Source organism: Crocuta crocuta, unplaced genomic scaffold (assembly GCF_008692635.1).
Source record: "Crocuta crocuta isolate KB4526 unplaced genomic scaffold, BGI_CrCroc_1.0 scaffold38, whole genome shotgun sequence".
NCBI lineage: Eukaryota > Metazoa > Chordata > Mammalia > Carnivora > Hyaenidae > Crocuta > Crocuta crocuta.
The window spans coordinates 1,598,149-1,618,765 of NW_027532605.1; the positions used below are offsets into that span (position 1 = coordinate 1,598,149).

Sequence of the window (20,617 nt, forward strand, 5' to 3'; positions counted from 1 at the left end):
GGTTAATAGAAAACAAGAATGGAAATAGAATGTCACAATTCTATTTAACAGTTTCAACAGAGGAGAAACTGAAAAGATAAGTAAGAAGGTAGAGCCAAGTGGAGGCCAATCCTGGCAAACCATCACCTAGGAGTATTTGAGCCTTAAGGAAAGATGTGTTATTTCTTTTAGACATGTTTTTGGGAATGAAGACAAGGTGGTGAAGGAATTGTTCTAATTTTGTAATTCAGTGTGAATTCTAATAACATAAGGAGGGAATTTGGAATGGAGATTTGCAAATGTGGGGAAAGGACCAGTTACGGGAAGAGCATCCTAGATTGAATGAAATAAGAGAGAAAAGGGTGAGGGGCACCTGGATGGCTCAGTCGGTTGAGTGTCTGACTTCAGCTCAGGTCATGATCTTGCAGTCTTTGAGTTCAAGCCCCACGTTGGACTCTGTCCTGACAGCTGAGAGCCTGGAATCTGCTTTGAATTCTATGTATTCCTCATTCTCTGCTCCTCCCCCTCTCACACTCTGTCTCTCTCTCTCTCAAAAATAAATTATACATAAAGAGAGAGAGAGAGAGAGAGAAGAGGGTGAAAAGCACAGTTGTAAGCAAGTCTGTTCTTTGATGGGGAATTAAGAATTCTGGGAGTGCCTGGGTGGCTCAATCAGTTAAATGTTCAACTTCAGCTCAGGTTATGTTTAACGTTGGTGTTCTTTAAGGTATTTGTTGACATTAGATTTCACTCAGTGTTGTGAGTCCTGAATAGATAATCTGAGCAAAATTATGGAAAGTGTATTCTATTATATTTTGGTAGCAAAATGATAGTGTCTAAATGAGAGAATAATCCAAGCAGAGCAAACCAGAATTTAATTTAGAATTTGTACATATCTAAACTACTTCAATTAAAAGGGCATTAATATTTTGAGGGAACGGACCCTGGGAACTTGACACAGTACTGACAAGATCTGACCGTATGAAACCAACTAATTAGACTATTTCTTAAAGGATTACATCATGAAATGAAATAGTTTATCATATATTTGGTTAACTTAATTTTATTTAAATTTTTTAAATATTTATTTATTTTTGAGAGAGACAGAGAATGAGAGAAAGTGACAGAGTGTGAGCAAGGGAAGGGCAAAGAGAGAGGGAGACACAGAAAACAAAGTAGGCTCCAGGCTCTGAGCTGTTAGCACAGAGCAGACATGGGGCTTGATCTCACGAAATGTGAGATCATGACCTGAGCCGAGGCCGGACATTTAACTGAGCCACCGAGATGTCCCAGGTTAATTTTATTTTTGACATACTAATATTCATTTTGCATTATTTACAGTTTTGTGATTTTACGAATGTGATACTTTTATTGTGTAAGCATAACTTTTGAAATTATTATTTTTTAGGTTTTGCTTCCCAGAATAAACAATTCATTGGCTGCTAGTATTTCACTACAGCTTTCAGTTACCTTAAATATACCAATATTATATAACAAAGTTATTGTTTTCTTCAGAAAACTTAAATATTTTGTTAAGAGATACCTTAAATCTTCAAATTGTTATGATGGATGGGATATGATGTTGGGAAAACCTGGACAACCTGGACAGCTATATACAAATGAATGAAACTGGGTCACTTTTTTACACCATATACAAAAATGAACTCAAAATGGATTAAAGATCTAAATGTGAGACCTGAAACCATAAAAATCCTAGAATATAGCACAGGCAGTGTTTTCTCTGACATCAACTGTCGCAACATTTTTCTAGAGATGACTCCTAAGGCAAGGGAAACAAAAGAGACAATAAACTATTGGGACTACATACAAATTAAAAGCTTTTACACAGCAGTGAAAACTATCAAGAAAACAAAAAGATGACCTACTTAATGGGAGAAGATATTTGCAAACAGCGTATCCAATAAAGGATTAATATCAAAAATATATGCAGGACTTCTATGACTCAACACCAAAAACCTTACAAATAATCTAATTTAAAAATGGACAGAAGATATTCACAGACATTTTATTCAAAGAACACATATAAATGGCCAAAAGAACCATGAAAAAGATGCTCAACTTCACTCAGCATCAGGGAAATAACAATTAAAACCACCTCAGACCAGTCAGAATGGCTAAAATCAAAAACAAAAGCAGTAACAAGTGTTGGTGAGGATATGGAAAATAAAGGAACATTCTTGCATACTGGTGGTGGGAATGCAAACTGGTGCAGCCACTGTGGAAAATAATATGGAGATTCCTCAAAAATATAAAAATAGAATTACCATATGATCCAGTAATTCCACTACTGGATATTTACCCAATGAATGCTAAAACGCTAAATCAAAAAGCTATGTGCACCATATGTTTATTGCAGCATTATTTGCAAGAGTCAAATGGTGGGAGCAACGTAAGTGTTCATCAGTAGATGAATGGATAAAGAAGAATGTTACTCAGCCAAAAAAAAAGAATGAAATCTTGCCATAACAAGGATGAATCTAGATGTTAAAATGCTTACTGAGATAAGTCAGTCAGAGAAAGATCAATACCATATGATTTCACTAATACATGGAATTTCAAAACAAACAAATAAAGAAGAGACAAATTAAAAAAAAAAACACACACAGGCTTTTAATGTAGAGAAAAAACCTGATTATTACTAGAGGGTAGCTGGGCAGGAGGAAAGAGAGAATAGGAGAAGGTATTAAGAGTACACTTATCATGAGAGTAATATATAAAATTGCTGAATCACTGTATTCTGCACCTAAAACTAATATAACACTCTATGCTAATTGCACTGGAATCAAACTTTTAAAAAAAGTGTTAAAAAAAAACCCTCTATCACCCTAGATAACGTTTCTGCACTTTACTGTCAGAATAATCTATTACCATGGAGCCAAAGCATAACCCCATGTGGCTCTTTTTTTCATCTTGTGTTTTTAATCATTATCTTGTATGAATAATAAAGTACACTTCAGTTTGCTTGTTTGTCATCATATTTGGAATGTATCTAAGGATGACAATATGATTGTACCAAATAAATTACTTTCAAGTACATACATGAGATTATGTTTATATAAGAATCATACTTGTGTTTTTGTTTTTATTCATCTTAACCCAAAAAAAGCCAGCAATAGGGCTGATATCTTACTTTTGCTTCAGCTGTTTTGACCAACAATGATCAATTTCATTTTGATAAGTCCTTTTTAATACAGACTATATTATTTGAATTGACTATTAATCACTTAATTTCATTATGTTCCTTTGACAGTCCATCACAGATAAGCTTAGGAATAGAAATAATATTAAGAAAGGCATAAACTTGCTTGCACATCCCATCTGTTTTCTTTCCTTCTTTATTTGTTCTCTTTATTTTTTCTTGCTTTCGTTTCTTATTTTCGGTTGAACAATCAGTAATAAAGCTGTGGTATGCATCGTAACAATAATTTTTGTGGATATCAGTTATGGGCTCAGGCACATGGAAAATAACAGAAAACGTGAGTTTGACTGCTCTTTTGTCAGGGTAGATGAGTCGAGTTATAGCAACATTTCTTTGTCTGCTAAAAATGATCACTGCTCTCAGGAAAGCTGGAAATATAATTAATTTAAGATATGGAAAGCTGTGTTTCCAGAGACTAGAAGAAAAGCTCCCCTAATACCCTGAATATTGAAAATATACACATTCATCCCTATCAGAAGGTTTCTACCTCTCTGCTTATTAGTGTACTAATAAGCTACTGTGTTATTGAGAATTTTACTGTAGCATTGCAAAGGTCATGTATGTAGAATGAGTAAGCTCCAAATTGCTTTTATAGCCCTGCATCTAAGCAACTAGATATGACTTTTGTTAGTATTTTCTAACCCTTGTTTTACCTATTCAAAATTTACTTTTGCATTAACATTCTGGCACTTGAGGAAAAGGGAAGAGGCCACAAATAGCGGCTCAGAAGCATTTCAGCTCTTAGAGAAGCCTCAATCTCTAAAAACTATTTAGAAACAGAAAAAAAATTTCTTGAAGAGTAATTCATGATTTTATTGAAAAAAAAAATGCAGGGCCCATGTCAATGCTTTCATCTTCTTTTTAGAACAGTAATAAATAATTAAGCATTATATTTAAATATTTTATGATGTGTTATTGGTAGATTTTGGCTATGTTGCATAATAACAACATGTACATCCAAGATGCCTGCATGGATATAAGAAAAGAAGCTACCAGTAGTCCATGGCCCAGTCGAAAAGTCAGAAAACCAAAAGTCGAGTAGAAGAAAAGGGGAAAAAAATATGATCATCTGAAATGAAAGATGAAGGGGCACCTGGGTGGCTCAGCTAGTTAAGCATCCAACTTCAGTTCAGGTTATAACAGTTTGTGGGTTCAAGCCCCACATTGAGTTCTGTGCTGACAGCTAAGAGCCTGGAGCTTACTTCAGATTCTATGTCTTCTCTCTCTCTCTCTCTCTCTCTCTCTCTCTGCCCCTCCCCCATTCCCACTCTGTCTCTCTCACAAATAAACATTAAAGAAATAAACATTTTAAAAAATTAAATAAGTAAATAAAATGAGGGATAAAACATTTCTTCCATGCTTTTCTCATTACTTCCTCCCTCTCTCCCTTCTAGTCTCTCTTTCTCCCACTAAATAGTTAGACCTGTGTCTTTGGTGGTGGAAGGAGAGGGAATGAATTGAGTGTGCTAGACTAAAATGAGTTTAAAAAACAGCCAAGACAGCCAGGGATAACACATGAGAGGTATAGATTCTAGATGGGAAGAAGGCACCACAACATGAAAATGACAGAACTAGCCACAAGAATGATGCACAAAGGCAGCTGAAGCTCAGGAATGTTTCCTAGCTGTTTCCAATAATTCCCACACACCCTCAACCTTCCCAGACTATAGTTCTTGCTGCACCTAAAATTTGACTTTCTCCTAAAGACAGGATATCCCTAGTACGTTCTCCAGGAGAGGCTGCTGATTCTCAAACACTCAGGATTGGGCAGTAAACTGATTATATTCCCTGCACACATTCCAATATATGCAATAAATGCACAGTGTTTGTCGCCGTACATTGCATGTACTACCATGTATGTATTCCAATAAATGTAACTTCCACTCCAAAGTTTTACCCCTCTCACTTTTAAAATCAGGCGAAAAACAATTTTTCTTTCAGGTTTATGCAATCTGCTCTCATTACCTTCTATCATTTTCTTCCCACAGGGAATCTGTTTCTGACCATTTCTAATCTTGAGGAAAGCCTCCCTCATTTATTAATAACTTTAGCGAAAGGATTCTGTGCCCCTGAAAAGACGATTATTCACGTTGTCCCTACCACCCCTTGGATGATCCATCCCTCTCCATGATTGATCAGTTGCTCAGACCTATTTTCATTTACTTTTTACTTAAACTACGCTATGGCCAAACCTAGAATTAGTCACTAGTGAAAACTGCACCATCTATGGAATCATAGTTCCAAATGTCTGCCTGACTACCACTGACGTTCCTTCTAGTTCATTGGCTTATTTAGTTTCATTGATGGTCCTTGACTTTACTTACCACTTTTATAGCCCCCACCAGTCACTTCCTGAATTTAGTCTCCTTTTTGAATTCCTTGATTTGTGTGTTATATCATACCCCCTTTGCAAATTCTTTCAATTCCTTGACTGCCTCTACTTCCATTTTGCTCACACTAATTGGAACTCATTATGTACTTCTATACTCACATAAGTGCAGTTAAACTTCGCTAGAGAAAATCATAGAACAAATATGTTTAATTTCATTTTTCAAAGTCAAGTTTATTGAACTACAACTTGCATAGAATATAATTCACTGTATTTAGGCATACTACTCTGATTTTAGCAATTGCATATATATGTGGCAACTACCAGCACAAAGATATGGGAAATTCCCTCCCGTCTCTTTGTAGTCAACATCTTTCCCCCCCTCCAGCCCATGGCAAGCACTTGAGAAACAGAATACACCAATAACAGCCACGCAATATATAAAAATACAATTATGCCCCATAATCTGCAACAAACAGTTCAGGAAGCCAAACCATGACCTTTTAGTAAAAACAGTCCAGAACAGCCAGAACTTGACTAGTAACTACCAGTTTCCCCAATTTTTCCTCTGCTTTTAACTTAGGACCAAGTAGAGAAAGCCAAGTAGGCTCCCTTAACCCATTACATAGAATTCTAGCTACTAGGTAGCCCACCTCCCAGCTTCTGAAGGTCAAAGTCTGCAATCAGAACATACTCAAAAACTTTTTTTCTTACAGTGCAGATCTGCAACTTTCCTGCCTGCCTCTCCTCCATTTCCCTATGGCTGACTCCCTTGCCACAGCAAGGTCTGAACGAAGAGGCTTTACTTTTTCTCATTTGGCTGGCCTCATTTCCAGAGTTTTCCTGGAGGGCCTGTGAAAACACTGTGGCATTAGACCACACCCTTCGGCCAGGTAGGGTGTCTACAGAGGCCTTGTGTCTTCCTTTTTGAGGTTTATCATGTCCACGCTGACATTGCAAGGTAGTACCGAGTGTGAACTCTGCTTTCTTTGCATTGAGTTCCTTGGCTATTTATTCTCACTTTCGTATCTGGGTTTTACTATTGCTTTCCATTTGCGTGGTATCTTTGGTGAAATTGGGACTTTCCTTTTCATCTTTTTATTTTTTGGCATCTTTTGTGTTACTATTTTGTGTTGTCTGTCTAAAGTGTTGTTTGTCAGAAGATTGAAATCATAAAACAGATGATTACAAGTCTTATTGTTCAAGTTGGCCTCATAGACCAAAGGATTTGCAGCTCTCACCAAACTAGCATCCACTTACACAAGTTTTTCTTTGGGTCAGCAATTAAACTAGAAAGGTTTTCCTTCATTCAGACTTTGTGTCCCAGAACTCAACTTTGAATCATAGAGAGCAATCTCTTGGGTTTTCCACCTGCAAAAAGGCACAGGTTTTTCAGGTCTACATACAGACACGGCCAATTGTGTTTGGGGTCCTGAAAAGTACACAAGAATATTTCTACTGACCACTGCCAGCTTTCATGGGGTCATCCAAGTCTAAAACCTTTCTGTTCCATGAAGAAAAAAAAAAAAACAACCAAAAAATTTCTGCTTCTTATATATATGCTCATCACAATCCTAATTCTTTTTAAAAAAATTTTTAATGTTTTATCTATTTTTGAGAGAGAGAGAGAGAGACAGAGTGAGCAGGGGAGTGTCAGAGAGAGAGAGAGACACACACACAGAATCCGAAGACAGTCTCCAGGCTCTGAGCTAGCTGTCAGCACGGCATCTGATGCGGGGCTCAAATCCACTGACCGTGAGATCATGATCTGAGCCTAAGTTGGATGCTTAACCACCTGAGCCTCCCAGGTGCCCCTACAATCCGAATTCTTATGCCTGTCTTCCTAAATGGCATAAATTCACCAAAACTGATTTGGGCTTTCAGGGCCAACTCTGAGGAACATTTGATTTGAACATTTTTCATTTCAGATTCCTTAGAAAAGAAGGAAGAAAATTTCTCAAGCCCAAAGGGCCATATTTCTCCAAATGAAATTCTGAATGAAAATTTGCTTCATTAAATAATTGTTTGGTCAAAGCTAATGAGCAATTGGTCATCTTAAGCAACAGCAAACTAGACTCATTTTCCTAGTGGATCCTGTCCCTCCCTGTTCTCCAATGTTTTCTTTATATTCAACTCTCCCTCTTTCCCTCTATCTTTCTGATATCTCTTCTGAGCCTTTGTTATTTCCTTCCTCTTCTCCTTTTGAGACTCCTTATCTTTTCCCCAAAACCCCAAAGTAACAATTGCCTTTAAAGATCCATCCCTCTCATGAGCAAGATATGCAGGCAACTAGAGAATTTAAATCTTCTCTAAAGGACTTGAGTTGAGTTATGAGCTATAACTGAAGATGTCCCTAAACTCAAAGAAGACCAATGTTTGTAGAAATTTTCTGAATTTTGGGTGGTGCATATGACCCAAGTTTTCATGGCCTATCACACTTTGTACACACGTTGGTCAGAACTTCAGAGACTAACTATTGGATGGCAAAACTGACAGAAGTGACAGAAAAAGGGACCTTGGCGATGCCTGTCTCCATACACACAAAAGAAAGTTTTCAGATTAAGGCAAAGGTCTTAAAAGCCATACCGTTTCTAATAAAAATTCATTGGATATAATTCAACTGACTTAACTGATTCAAAAATTTTGATTAAAATAATTGATAACAGAGAAAAGATGAAACTTCAGGAAATTTAGAAGATTAACTGAAAATACTTCTTGACAGTATTTTAAAGAAAGTGCTGATGTGACAACAGCAGCTCTTTCATCTCATTTTGTCAATGCAATTGTTCCTGAATTTGAACACGTCACTAATAAACAGAAATTAGAAGGGGGAAAGTCTTCTCTATCTTGACTATAACTTCTTGTATCTTGCAGAACAATTTTAAAGGGTTTCAGAGAAAAATAAGAAGAGTCTTAAAATAAACTGTAGCCCTATTGATCAAGCAGCTTCATGGCCCACTTTTCAAAAAAACATCTACTGACAAGAACACTGGTAAATATTATAAATATGAGACACCAGAGATAAAATGTTCAATTCTTACAAAAGAATAAAAAAGACAAAGGAAATGTTTCAATTCCATGTAGACATTAGTTCTCCCCTAATTGATATGTTTTGACTCCTACCAAAATTCCAGTGAAAATCTATCTAGATATAGGCAAGCAGTTCCTAAAATTATATGGGAGGACAAGGAAATTAGGATAACCAAAACAATTTTGAAAAAGAATCAAGTTGAAGGTCTGCTGCCTGATTTTTGTATTTATGTAGCTCTGATAATCAAGCTTGTGTGATGTTGTTGTGTGGATAAATAAATCAATGAAGCAGAATAGCGAATCCAGAACTAGACACATACAATCATAGATACTGAATTTTGACAAAGGTACAACAGCAATCCAGTGGATTGAAAAGATAGACTTTTCAATAAATGAAAATGGAACAACAGTGAACAACAACAAAAAAAACAATTTTTTTCATGAGAAAAACAATAAAGAAATAAAACTCAATCTATACCTCACACTGTGCACAAAAATTAGCTCAAAATGGATTCTAGAATAATGTAAAACATAAAACTAAAACTTTTATTTATTTTTTAAAACATTAAAAATTTTTTTTAATCTTTATTTATTTTGAGAGAGAGAGAGTGAAAGCATGAGTGGGGAGGGGCAGAGAGAAAGGAAGACAGAATCTGAAGTAGGCTCCAGGCTCTGAGCTGTCAGCACAAACTTAAAAATGTGAGATCATGACCTGAGCCAAAGTTGGACGCTTAATCGACTGAGCCTCCAGGTGCCCCAAAACTAAAACTTTTAAAAGAAAACACAGGAGGAAATCTTTATAACCTAGAGACGAAGAGTTCTTTGACATAAAAGGTAAATTTCATAAAAGAAAAAATAAAGACATAAATTAGATTCCATTAAAATTAAGACCCTGTCAAAGAAAGAAAAAAAAAATCCACGTTGGGAGAAAATATTTGCAAATCACCTATCTGACAAAGAACTTGTATCCAGAATAAATTTTAGAAACTCTCTAAATTCAACAGTAAGAAAACAGACTGATTATTTCATTTCTTTTTTCAAGATTTTTTATTAATATGTGATGAAATACAATATTATTTCTTTTATTTTGTATTCTATCCATCAGAATGCCAAACTTCCTTGTACTTTATTATTTTTATCTTTATTAGGTTTTCTCCTATTATTTTCTTTTCTGTAATCTTTCCTTTGTGTATTGAAAATCTTTCGGGGAAAAATCCTTTCCTTTCTGTAAGTGTTTGCTTCTATTCTGTACCTCACTTCTTCTCATTTATTTATTAATTCTGAATGACATAAATTTGGTCTTCAATATATTTCTATAAGTTGGAAATTTCTCAGTCTTATTTTGAGGTCCTTTTTATTGTATTCAGGTCTATTTAATTTAACATCAATGAACTTTAAGACATTTCTTTATGTCTGTTCAGTTACATTCCCGATTTGTACAGAGTCACTTTCTGTGATTTGTATGGGTTAAAAGTAATAATATTAAGAGTATTTTCATAGGCCTGACACATCTATCAACATGTTTGGTAGCACAGTGTCTCCAGACCTTTTTCCGAGGAAGAGTTTGTTGCCCAGCTTCACCAGGCAGCTTCTACTCGTCAATTGCATCAGGCTGTGAGTCAGCTGCAGAGAACACCTTCCTTAAAGAATACACCTTTCCCATGAAGCTCACAGCTGATGGTTGAGAGAAGAGTGCAAATGCGTTGCCATTTGTGCTATAAGTGAGATAGACAATTATAATGAACATATGTGATTCAGATATTCCCACTGAGCTGAGGGAGTCTTTGTGAGACTGCATGAGGGTTGGATTTTCCTTCTTCCCAGTCTTAATTTCTTCATTTTTTCACATCTTCTATCCAAACGCCATCTTGACGTCTATTTCCAAGTCATCTGTGACAATAACTTTGGTTCATTTTTTTATATTTACCTGTAATTTACCAACATAGTTATATACTATTCGGGTTATTTCAATATTTCTTGTTTATATAATTTTAATTATGAAATGTACACATGAGCTATATAGGATAGTAAAATTATATCTGCTTTTGCTTCATCATATTCATTATCCCTCATTTTTACTTGTTTGATTTTCTATGTCTACCCTCTAACTCATTCCCAGACACTAAAGAATAACTATCCATCTCTATTAAATATGTTCAAATACAGGAAGTAATGAAGATTTTCCAAAATTATCATCTATCCTTATATATGAGTAATAGCTTAACTATAGAATGCTAGGTTGGAAATCATGTATTTCAGAACATAGAACACATTTCTTATTTTCTTTTAACTTTTCATGTTAAAGTTGAGAAATTTATTCCATTCAGGACCTAACTCCTGTACGTATTCCTATTTATTTTTCTTTCTGTAAGAATTTAGTATTTAATCTTTATTGTCTGATTTTTAATACTGATGTACTTTTGTGTAGATGAGGGTTTTTTTTTTTAAATATTGTGTAGGGATGCAGAAAATGTCTTTCATGTTTTAAAAAATTTTATTAGTTCTTTAATAATTTTCTTCTAGTCTCTCTTTAGTAAACTTCTATTATTCATCTCCAGGACCCATCCTTTAATTTTTTTGTCTACTTTTAGCCATTTTGAATCTTATATTTTCTGAGAGCTTCTATTGAATTTACCATATAACCTGCTAAAGTACTTTTTATTTCTACTGTCATATTTTAGAATTTCAAAAGTATTTTCTTATCTGAATGTTACATTTGTAGCACCATAAATTCACAATCCATTGCCGCGTCCCATCTCCTAGGAGATATTGATTATAATGGTTGTTATTTTGAGATTTCTCTCCTGCTCTCTGTGTTGTTTTTGTTTTTTCTGAAATAATTTTTATTTTATGTTTCGGTTTCTATATTTCATAAAAGCTTTTCTTAAAAGTTTTTGATCTTATTTTTCCATTTATACTAAGAAGAAAGAACTACAATTTAATTGAAAGTTCACTTCTTGGATAGAGTATATTGGAAGTCAGGCTTTAAAGCAAATCAATAAGACAATGAATCAGATTTCTCAATGAGCAACAGACCAATTTCTCCACACATGGATAATATAATCTCCCACATGGTGGAAGGGAAGGGCGTGAATCACCATGCCAGGATGATGGGATCTATTGAGGTACAGAGGTAGTCTCACTGGTGAACATGTAAAATTTCTTATTGTGAAGCTGTGTTTATACTGGCATCTCACCAGCATTGTCAGTGTGCAAACCTCTTTAGAAAATACACCTCCAGCTTCTATTAGGAGGTAAGCAGTTTTCTTCTGTTCCATGCCATTTGGAAGGACACTTGTTCTTTTAATACATATTCATTTGATTCTGATTACATGCCAAACACTGTTATAAGTAATTGAGATATATCAATAAAAATAACAGACAAGGATCCCTACCCTAATGGGTGCTTACATTCTAGAGATGAATCAAATTTTGAACCAGTCTTTATGGTTTCGGCCTTACCCCAAAGCCCCACTTTTGGAGACTTCTTTCCCAAGTCATGAGGCTTTAGGGAGGTTCTAGGCTGTAAATCCATTGGCTTTCCTTCCTTCAGGCTTAAGTGTCCACTTACTTTCTCTTGTCAGCCAAGATAGGTCACATTCCCCATTTATTTTCACCTTCATGATTTTGCTGAAATTCTTGTTAATATCATCTATAAAAACTGCAATGTTGCTTGATTTTTTAATTAAAATCTGTTAAAATGTTATTTAAACTAACAATATATATACAGTCTAATACATCTATATCTCATGAATTTTTGTATGTATACTTTACATTTTTAAATGTTTTTTAAATTTATTTTTGAGAGTAAGGGAGACAGAGTACAAGTAGGGGAAGGGCAGAGAGAGAGGGAGACAGAATCCAAAGCAGGCTCCAGACTCAGAGCTGTAAGCACAGAGACCAATGCGGGGCTTTAGCTCATGAACTGGAGATCATGACCAGAGCTGAAGTCAGATGCTTAACCAACTGAGCCACCCAGGCATGCCTACTTATATACTTTAAATATTGTATGTAGTTTCAGTTTTCACTTGGATGATAGATAATTGCTCCATAGTTAAGTAATGACTTTTTCAAAGGACTAATTGCAAATTTTCTAGATATTCAATGCTGATAATTTTAAGAACCAAGTTTTAATTTCAGTATATGATTATAATAATGGAATTTCTTAGAGGAAAGATAAATCCTAAGCCTGATTGATTTGAATTAGCTTTCAAAAGAAAAGGGTGGAGGCAATCTTACACTGTGATCTCATTTAGAATACAAATACAGAATTCATTTTCAGATTGATGATACCAGTTGCAACATTAATAACTTCACAAATTGGTTAACATAGATTTCTCTGTCCGTGAACAGTTTTGTCAGTAATTATTTTTTTCTAAAGTGCATTTTCACTACAATATGTTCTTCAGAGTGAACAATTTTGGCTTCATAAAAGAAATGGTGACATTTCTGCCCTCTCAGGTCTAGGGTAACCATCTCAGCTTAAAGACAATATTTTTACACTACATCCAGATGCTCTGGATTGCTAGCATAACAAATAGTCATTATCATAGAATATTCTTTAACTTTGGCAGTCAGTTATATACAGTAAACTCTTAATAGAAATTATATTAGTATCAATTTCCCAAATTAATAAAATTGTAAGGAAAATATCTGCTAAGGTAAGATTAGATAATTGTTCAAAAATTTCTTCCCACCTCCCTCATTTCCAGGAAATGTGTATATTTGCCCATTCTTTGACATCGGATTAACAATGTGACCTGCCTAGGCCAACTGAATGTTGGAAGATTGATTTCAAGCAAACATTTGGAATGCGTTTGTGCAGTGAACTTCCCCTGTAGTATTTCTGTCATAGTCATGAGGAGATATTGCCCTAGGTGCCTGCTACGTCAGTCTACAGGTGCTTATGTCAGTCTACAGCCTACAATGAAAACGTGTAAGGAGGGCACATTCTGCAGTGTAAAGCATTATCAATGCGGCATCACATCTTGAAGCAGAATTGTACCAGTAGTACCAATAGTCCCACAGTCTTCAGTATAAACAAATCCTTAGATTTTATCTTACTAAGACTTTATGGTATTTGTTACTAATATGAAACAAAGGTGGTGCTGCTATAACAAAAATGAAATATATGGCATTGGTTCTGAGATTCACCAGTGAGTGATAAGGATATGTCCATAAGAAGCAGGATAAAATGACAAGGAAATTACTAAGAAAAATTATGACCTGAATTGTAATATAGTGGTGAAACATTTGGCAAACCATAGCCTGCTGCACCTTGTGAGATGTGAAACATACCCTTTGAACTTGTACTCCTGGACATGATGATTTGTAGGCAGAATATTTGAAAGAAATGTGTGCTGGTTCTTATCATCTGTGTTTTGATAAGGTATTACCTAAAGTATCGACAGCAGAATTAAGTGTAAATACAGTAAATACCTATATTCTAGAATTTTTTTAGTTGGAAAATAGACGTTTCTAATCTCTTATATTTTGAACCAATGAAAGATTCTCAAATTAAAGACAAAGGGACAGAATCTTAGGACAAACTATATCCAGGATGCTATCAATACAGCACGGCCTCCAAATTAAAAAAAATTGAAAGTATGGCTCTAATAGCCTTTATGAAGATCTAAAAGTAAAAGTTGGTATCCAGTGGACTCTTTCTGCTATAGAAAAAGACTCCTATAAAGAAATATCCATAAAAGAAAGGGAGGTGTCATGTCTCAAAAATAATTGATAACGTAATGCATGGCACACGGACTTGATGGGAATACCTATATTGAAGACCCACATAGCTTTGACAAAGCTGCATTAGAAAAAGTTTTGTTAGCCTGGAATAAATACAAATGACATGTATTTGCTATAGGGAAAGACTTTTAGGCCTAGAACTTTCTATGGGAAAGAAACAGGCTTAGAAAGTTGCTCAGTGGGGCACCTAGGTGGCTCAGTCGGTTGAGCATCCGACTTTGGCTCAGGTCATGATCTCATGCTTCATGGGATCAAGCCTGGCCCTGGGCAGGCTCTCCTCTGACAGTGAGTAGCCTGCTTAGGATTCTCTTTCTCTCCCTCTCCCTCATGTGTACATGGTCTCTCTCTATCTCTCTCTGTCTCAAAATAAATAAATAAACTTAAAAATCATATGCAAGAATTTTCATTTAAATCTTATTCCTTGTATTTGCGCTCAAATATCCAACAAGTGCATTTTCTTGGTGATACATCTTTTAAAATAGACGACATACTGTGACTAAGATGAATAAATGTTTTTTCACATTTTTAATGATTTCATAAGCTAGATTATGAAATTTATGTTTTATAAATCACTAAAACATAAGATATATTTTTATCATATACAGTCATAGATATCAATGATTATAAAATTCTATGATCCGACAATTTTTATTTCCTTAATGCTATTCTCTAACCTAATCTGCTGCCCGGTATAGTCTCGGATTTTTTTTTTAATTTTTAAATCATGTTGGCTATAGACTCCAAAATATATTTATTTAAATTATTTTTGAGAATGTTTTCTTTTAATTTATTTTAATCTTTTATTTATTTTTGAAGTAGAGACAGAGCATGAGCAGGACAGGGCAGAGAGAGGTGGACACAGAATCTGAAGCAGGCTCCAGGCTCTGAGCTGTCAGCACAGAGCCTGATGTGGGGCTGGAACTCACGAACTGTGAGATCATGACCTGAGCTAAAGTGGGACGCTCAACCGACTGAGCCACCCAGATGCCCCTATTTTTGAGAACGTTTTAAACATTCAAGCGAGGCATGCTCTAAGCAGCATAAAAAAATGTGATTGTGCTAAGAAAAGGAGCCACCTCCCCCCAAATCACAAACCAGGTAGTGTGTTAATCCATCTTCCAGATATATGATGAGATTTCATTTTAGGCTCCCCGAGGTTGAACAGAGCCATGCAAATAGTTCTAGCCGAGAGTTTGAAGCTCAGTGATATGTATCATTACTAGGAAGAGTAATGTGTGCTCTACACACATGTATGTTCTACACACATGCTAGTATGTTAAACATAGCTTACTCTGATTTATGGCACACTTTTTTCCACAAAAAAAGTGATCAGAAAGAAACTAGCAGATGTCCAAATTTATGGAGTAGTATAAAATGTAGCACACCTATAAAGAATAACAAATTTAAGAGCACCGCTCAGTTAAAAAAATAAAATTAACTGGTCTATCCATTTTTAGCTTTTAAATCCCAGCTGTTACATCTGTTCCTCAGAGAAAGGTTTTCTGACAGCTCAAACCCATCAGACCAAGTTATTCCTCGCCTTTCCCATCATAATAATTTTCACAGTCCATTATAATTTTCATTATTTTTCTCATACCATAATTTTTAGATGGTCAAGGACCAATCCTGTTTATTCATACATACATCCCAAGTACCTGTAAATTACTAGCACATAATACATTTTGTATATATCAGTACTAAAATTAGTAAATTAGTACTAAACTGTTGAATGATTTTTAGCCAAAATTTTATTGGAATATAGGTATATTAATTGTATTTCATATCATCGTTGCTTTCACCTTACAAATACCGTGTTGAGTAGTTGTGACAAAGACTGTAAGGCTTTGAAAAGCCTAAAACATTTCTTAAATCTGGCTTTTTACAGAAAAGGTTGGTCTAGCTCTGCTCTAAACAAGCTGCAATATGTAAAGTCAGAAGGATGAGTCCAATTCATTGGGGAAAACTGAGAGTCAAAACCTGAGAGACCAAGTTAAAGCATCATTGGAAAAAGTCTTAACAAATGGATGTTAATCTATAATTTACTAAAAAATACAGATAACGATAAACATAGTTGGAATAAAGAAGACACAAGACAAATGCAATATAATTGCCCTAACAGGCTTTGGAAAGGTGAATGAATTTATGGTGCATATGTAAAAGAAAGGCTGATTTAAAGAACAGAAGTGACGTGGAAATAATAGTATATTTTTCTCTGGCTTTGGATGAGAATAATTTTCTAAACAGCCTTACATATTAATTATCCTTGTAATATCTAAAATATACACCTCCTGTATCTTAACCTCAGTATCTTTGACCTTCATTATTTCCTCTTTTGTTCTACCAAACATGTGGAGTGTGTGTGTGTGTGTGTGTGTGTGTGTGTGTATTAGAGAGAGGTGCAGAGAGAGAGAGAGAGATGTTATATTCACATACAGTTTTCTTTTTGTTTTAATACTGACACCATCTCATGTTTGTTTTAATAAAGTAACACTTCCACATTTCACTACTTGACAGGAAGCACAAGTAACATTGTCAATGTGAAAGGAGAAAGTGGAAACCAGTAGGTGCTGACAAGGAAGAAATGAGAGGACAGATTCATAATTCATCCAGATATACATACTATCTTCTCCTTTAGATTTGCTAAGACCACCTGTGTGAATCCTCCAGGTTAACAGCTTTCCATAAGTACAGCTTTAAAAATGCTATGGAATATTTTCCTTGTCCTTATGTACTGATGAACTGGAAATCTAAGGTGTTTTTTTTTTCTTTTTCCAGATAAGCAACAGACTTTTTTGGGTGTGTGAATTTGTTAATTGGAAGCTTTTGCTAAATTCCAACACACTAAGAAAGATCTATTATACACATCAAGGACTTCACTGTTAACATTGGAAACAGACATGGAAATTAATACAAGTAATATATCTGGTGATAGTACAGAAATAAGGCACAGAAAAGGGACTTGAGTGATATTAATAGAGATGGGATTGAAGAAAGAGTATAGAAGGTTAAGTCAGCCTTCTGAAAAGAAGTACAAATCCACCTTCTGAGACTAGTCAACACATACAAAATCTTGAATCCCCCTGAGGGCTTAGAGTTGATCTCTAAACTATATACTTAGAATTTCTTTTCATAAATGTACTATGTGCCTACACTTCAGGTTGGGTATAAACAAACCTGATAATCTAACATGATTAAAGGTTTTGAGTTTTTATTCAGTTTTGAAAACTCAAAGAGGGAGGAGATGACTCTCTTCACCTGGGGTTCAAATCACCATTCTCTAAAGCAATACTGACCGAGGGTTCAATTGCTCTTCTTGACATCTCCCAAATAGTTTAAAGATTTTATAATATGAGATATGCACCACCTAAAATAATCATTATGAAGTTATTTTACATGTTTATTTTCAACTCTTAATCAGGATGTTAGGAAGGAGAAAATATGTTTTACTTCTTTCTCAAAATTAGAAAAGTTTTGCTTTTCATCAATCCGAATATTTTTATTTTTTCTAGAAATGCTTCAAAAAGATGGTAAAATCTTAAAAGAAAGGTCTTGGGGAATACAGTTAAACCATAGTATTATATCATGTTTTCCCAATACAGGGATGGATAGAAATGCTTTAATCAATTTGCAATTTCAGGCAGTATGAATTTTTTTCAAAGACCCTGAATCATGTCAGGCTGGTTAGGTTGGAAGACATTCAGACTCTGAAGACTTTCTCTAACAATTTTAGCAGAAAATATAAGCTAGTTTAATTGTGTTTTAAATATGATGATTGCTAATAGGACCTTGGGGACTCCCTCTGGAGGAAAATTTTCATTCAAAATACATATGTAATTTGGAAATATTGTGTATATTATTTCTTCATTTAAAAGTTAAGGAAATATTGGATTCAGATAAGTGACAGGAATGTGTTATTTTGAAATATATATATTTTTAAGTATGCTCAATAACTACTGCAGAATTATCAAGTATGATGTTTTAGGGTATAAAACTTATCCTCAGTTCCTTTCAGTGAAATTGTAGAAAATGTGAAGGGCAGATAAAACCAAAATTTATTTCATATTGGAATAAATAATGAACAAATTAAATACTTTAAGTATTTCTATTATCTTATTGTTGTTGGGGAATAAAAGGAAAATGCACTTAGGAAAAGTGAGAACAGAAGGTGTGAGGGGTGCCTGGGTGGCTCAGTTGGTTGGGCGTCTGACTTTGGCTTAGGTCATGATTTCACGGTCAGTGGGTTCGGGCCCCGCGTCGGGCTCTGTGCTGACAGCTAGCTCAGAGCCTGGAGCCTGTCTTCAGATTCTGTGACTCCCTCTCTCTCTGACTCTCCCCTGCTCACACTGTCTCTGTCTCTCTCTCAAAAATAAAAACATTTAAAAATTAAAAAACAAAACAAAACAAAAAAATGGAATGCAGTAAAAACAAACGGGCTGTGTCCAAAAAAGCTCAGCTGTTGACTGAATCCTTCCCAGCAGGGAAGGCTGGTGCAGTGCAGGGAAAGTGATGGGTCCAAGCCCTGTGTCTTGGTAGACACATTTTTGTGGGGCTTCTCAATAGAATTATCCTATGCAGAGTTCTTGTTAAGCTTTGGGCTTTCACTTGAACTGTATAATATTGCATTCCAGGGAGGAGGAAGGAGGAATTCTCCATACACATGAAGGTTATTTCATTTGCTAAGATATGTATGTATTTTTAACGTCTTTATTTTTGAGAGAGAGAGAGCTAGCAGGAGTGAGGTAGAGAGAGAGCAAGACACAGAATCCAAAGCAGGCTCCAGGCTCTGAGCTGTCTGCATAGAGCCTGAGGTAAGGTAGAACTCAGAAACCATGAGACCATGACCTGAGCCTAAGTCAGACACTTAACTGACTGAGTCACCCAGGCACTTCCATTTGCTAAGGTATATAAAGCCAAGGTTACACAGAAAGTTTTTTGTTTTGTTTTGTTTTGTTTTTAGTATTTCTAGTTTTGTTCCTGTTGCCTATCAGGAGCTTCTGATGAAAGAAACGGTCAAGCTCTTTAGATCTCGGATATAATATTCTGATTAGGTCTGAATTATGCTTTCATTTATACTGTCAATATTAACTGAAGCCAATTGTATATCAGATTCCATATGTAATGAAAGATGGATTAAAACAATGAGTATATTTGAGAAGTGTTTAGCCTACAATATTGAGTTTTATGTTTACCAATCATTCATTTTAAAACTTACCTCTGTTTTCTTATTTCTAAAATATGTGGTTTCAAATAATAAATTGAAAGCACTCATCCAAACATGACATTTAATTATTTTATTGCAACTGAAAATTCCTTCATTCTCATCTTGAAGAGGAAAAAATTTAAAAAATAAAAAGAATCCCTGCCCCCTTTAAAGAGAAAATACGGCACAAGCATATACAAATTATGACTATAATTAATGTAGTTTTATAAATCTTTATTACTATGAGGTAACAATAGAATTTTAATTGACTTCTCACACATGAAATATGAGCATGGAAAAAAATCAGAGGGCCAATTTCTATGACAATTTGCTCACAGGCAGAATTGGAAATATTTATTAAGAATGCCTCAATATACAAATATCAAATCATTATGTTGTACATCTGAAACTAACATAATATTATATACCAATTACACTTCGATGAAATTTTTTAAAACACCACTAAACACTATTGCCCTTGCCAATGTATATCAGTTATACTGAAGTCCACACTTATTGAGAGTGTATTTGTAGTTTATACAACCCATTTACACCAGCAGTTAGCTCTCAGACTTACCCATGTATAAAATATCCCATAAATGATTAAATCAATTAGGTATATAGACAAATGGATTAGGAAAATACATTTTATATAGAGTAAAATATATGATTAAAGGCAACATTTTACAGAGGAGGGGGCAAGATGGCAGAGAAGTAAGGAGCTCCGTACTGGCACTCGCGCCCATACATCACACAGAAAAGATCTGAAGCCATTGGAAACCTTACAAAACCTGAGAGATTGGGAGACAAAGGACGCAGAATCCACTGAGAGAGCCTTCTAACGTGAGTGCGAACCGGGGAAGATAAAATCGGGCCGGGATCGGAGACTCCAGGGTGGGAGGCGATCCCCCTCTACCCTCTACGGGGAGTGAGAGGGGAAAAGGAGAGAGTCCGAAACAGAAAAACCTCCGCTTGGGGGGTGGGGGGGCAAGACCTTACTTGCCAAATACCTGCACACCAGGTCCCCTCACACCAACTGGTCCTGGGGGGAGCTGAGCACACAAACTGCTTCTTTGTGCTGGTTCCTTGAGGCTACACTTCAGAGCGG

At 35.3% G+C, this 20,617-nt stretch overlaps 1 long non-coding RNA gene across 2 annotated transcripts in view; it reads right to left on the minus strand.

The window, feature by feature from the left end:
• The window catches only part of LOC144244899 (uncharacterized), a 580,012-nt gene extending 559,401 nt beyond the window's left edge, over positions 1–20,611 (minus strand). For both annotated transcript variants that reach the window (XR_013339108.1, XR_013339107.1), the window contains exon 1: positions 20,520–20,611. This is a non-coding gene — a long non-coding RNA (uncharacterized LOC144244899). The remainder of the gene's footprint in view (positions 1–20,519) is intronic.
• Positions 20,612–20,617: the final 6 nt, after the last annotated feature.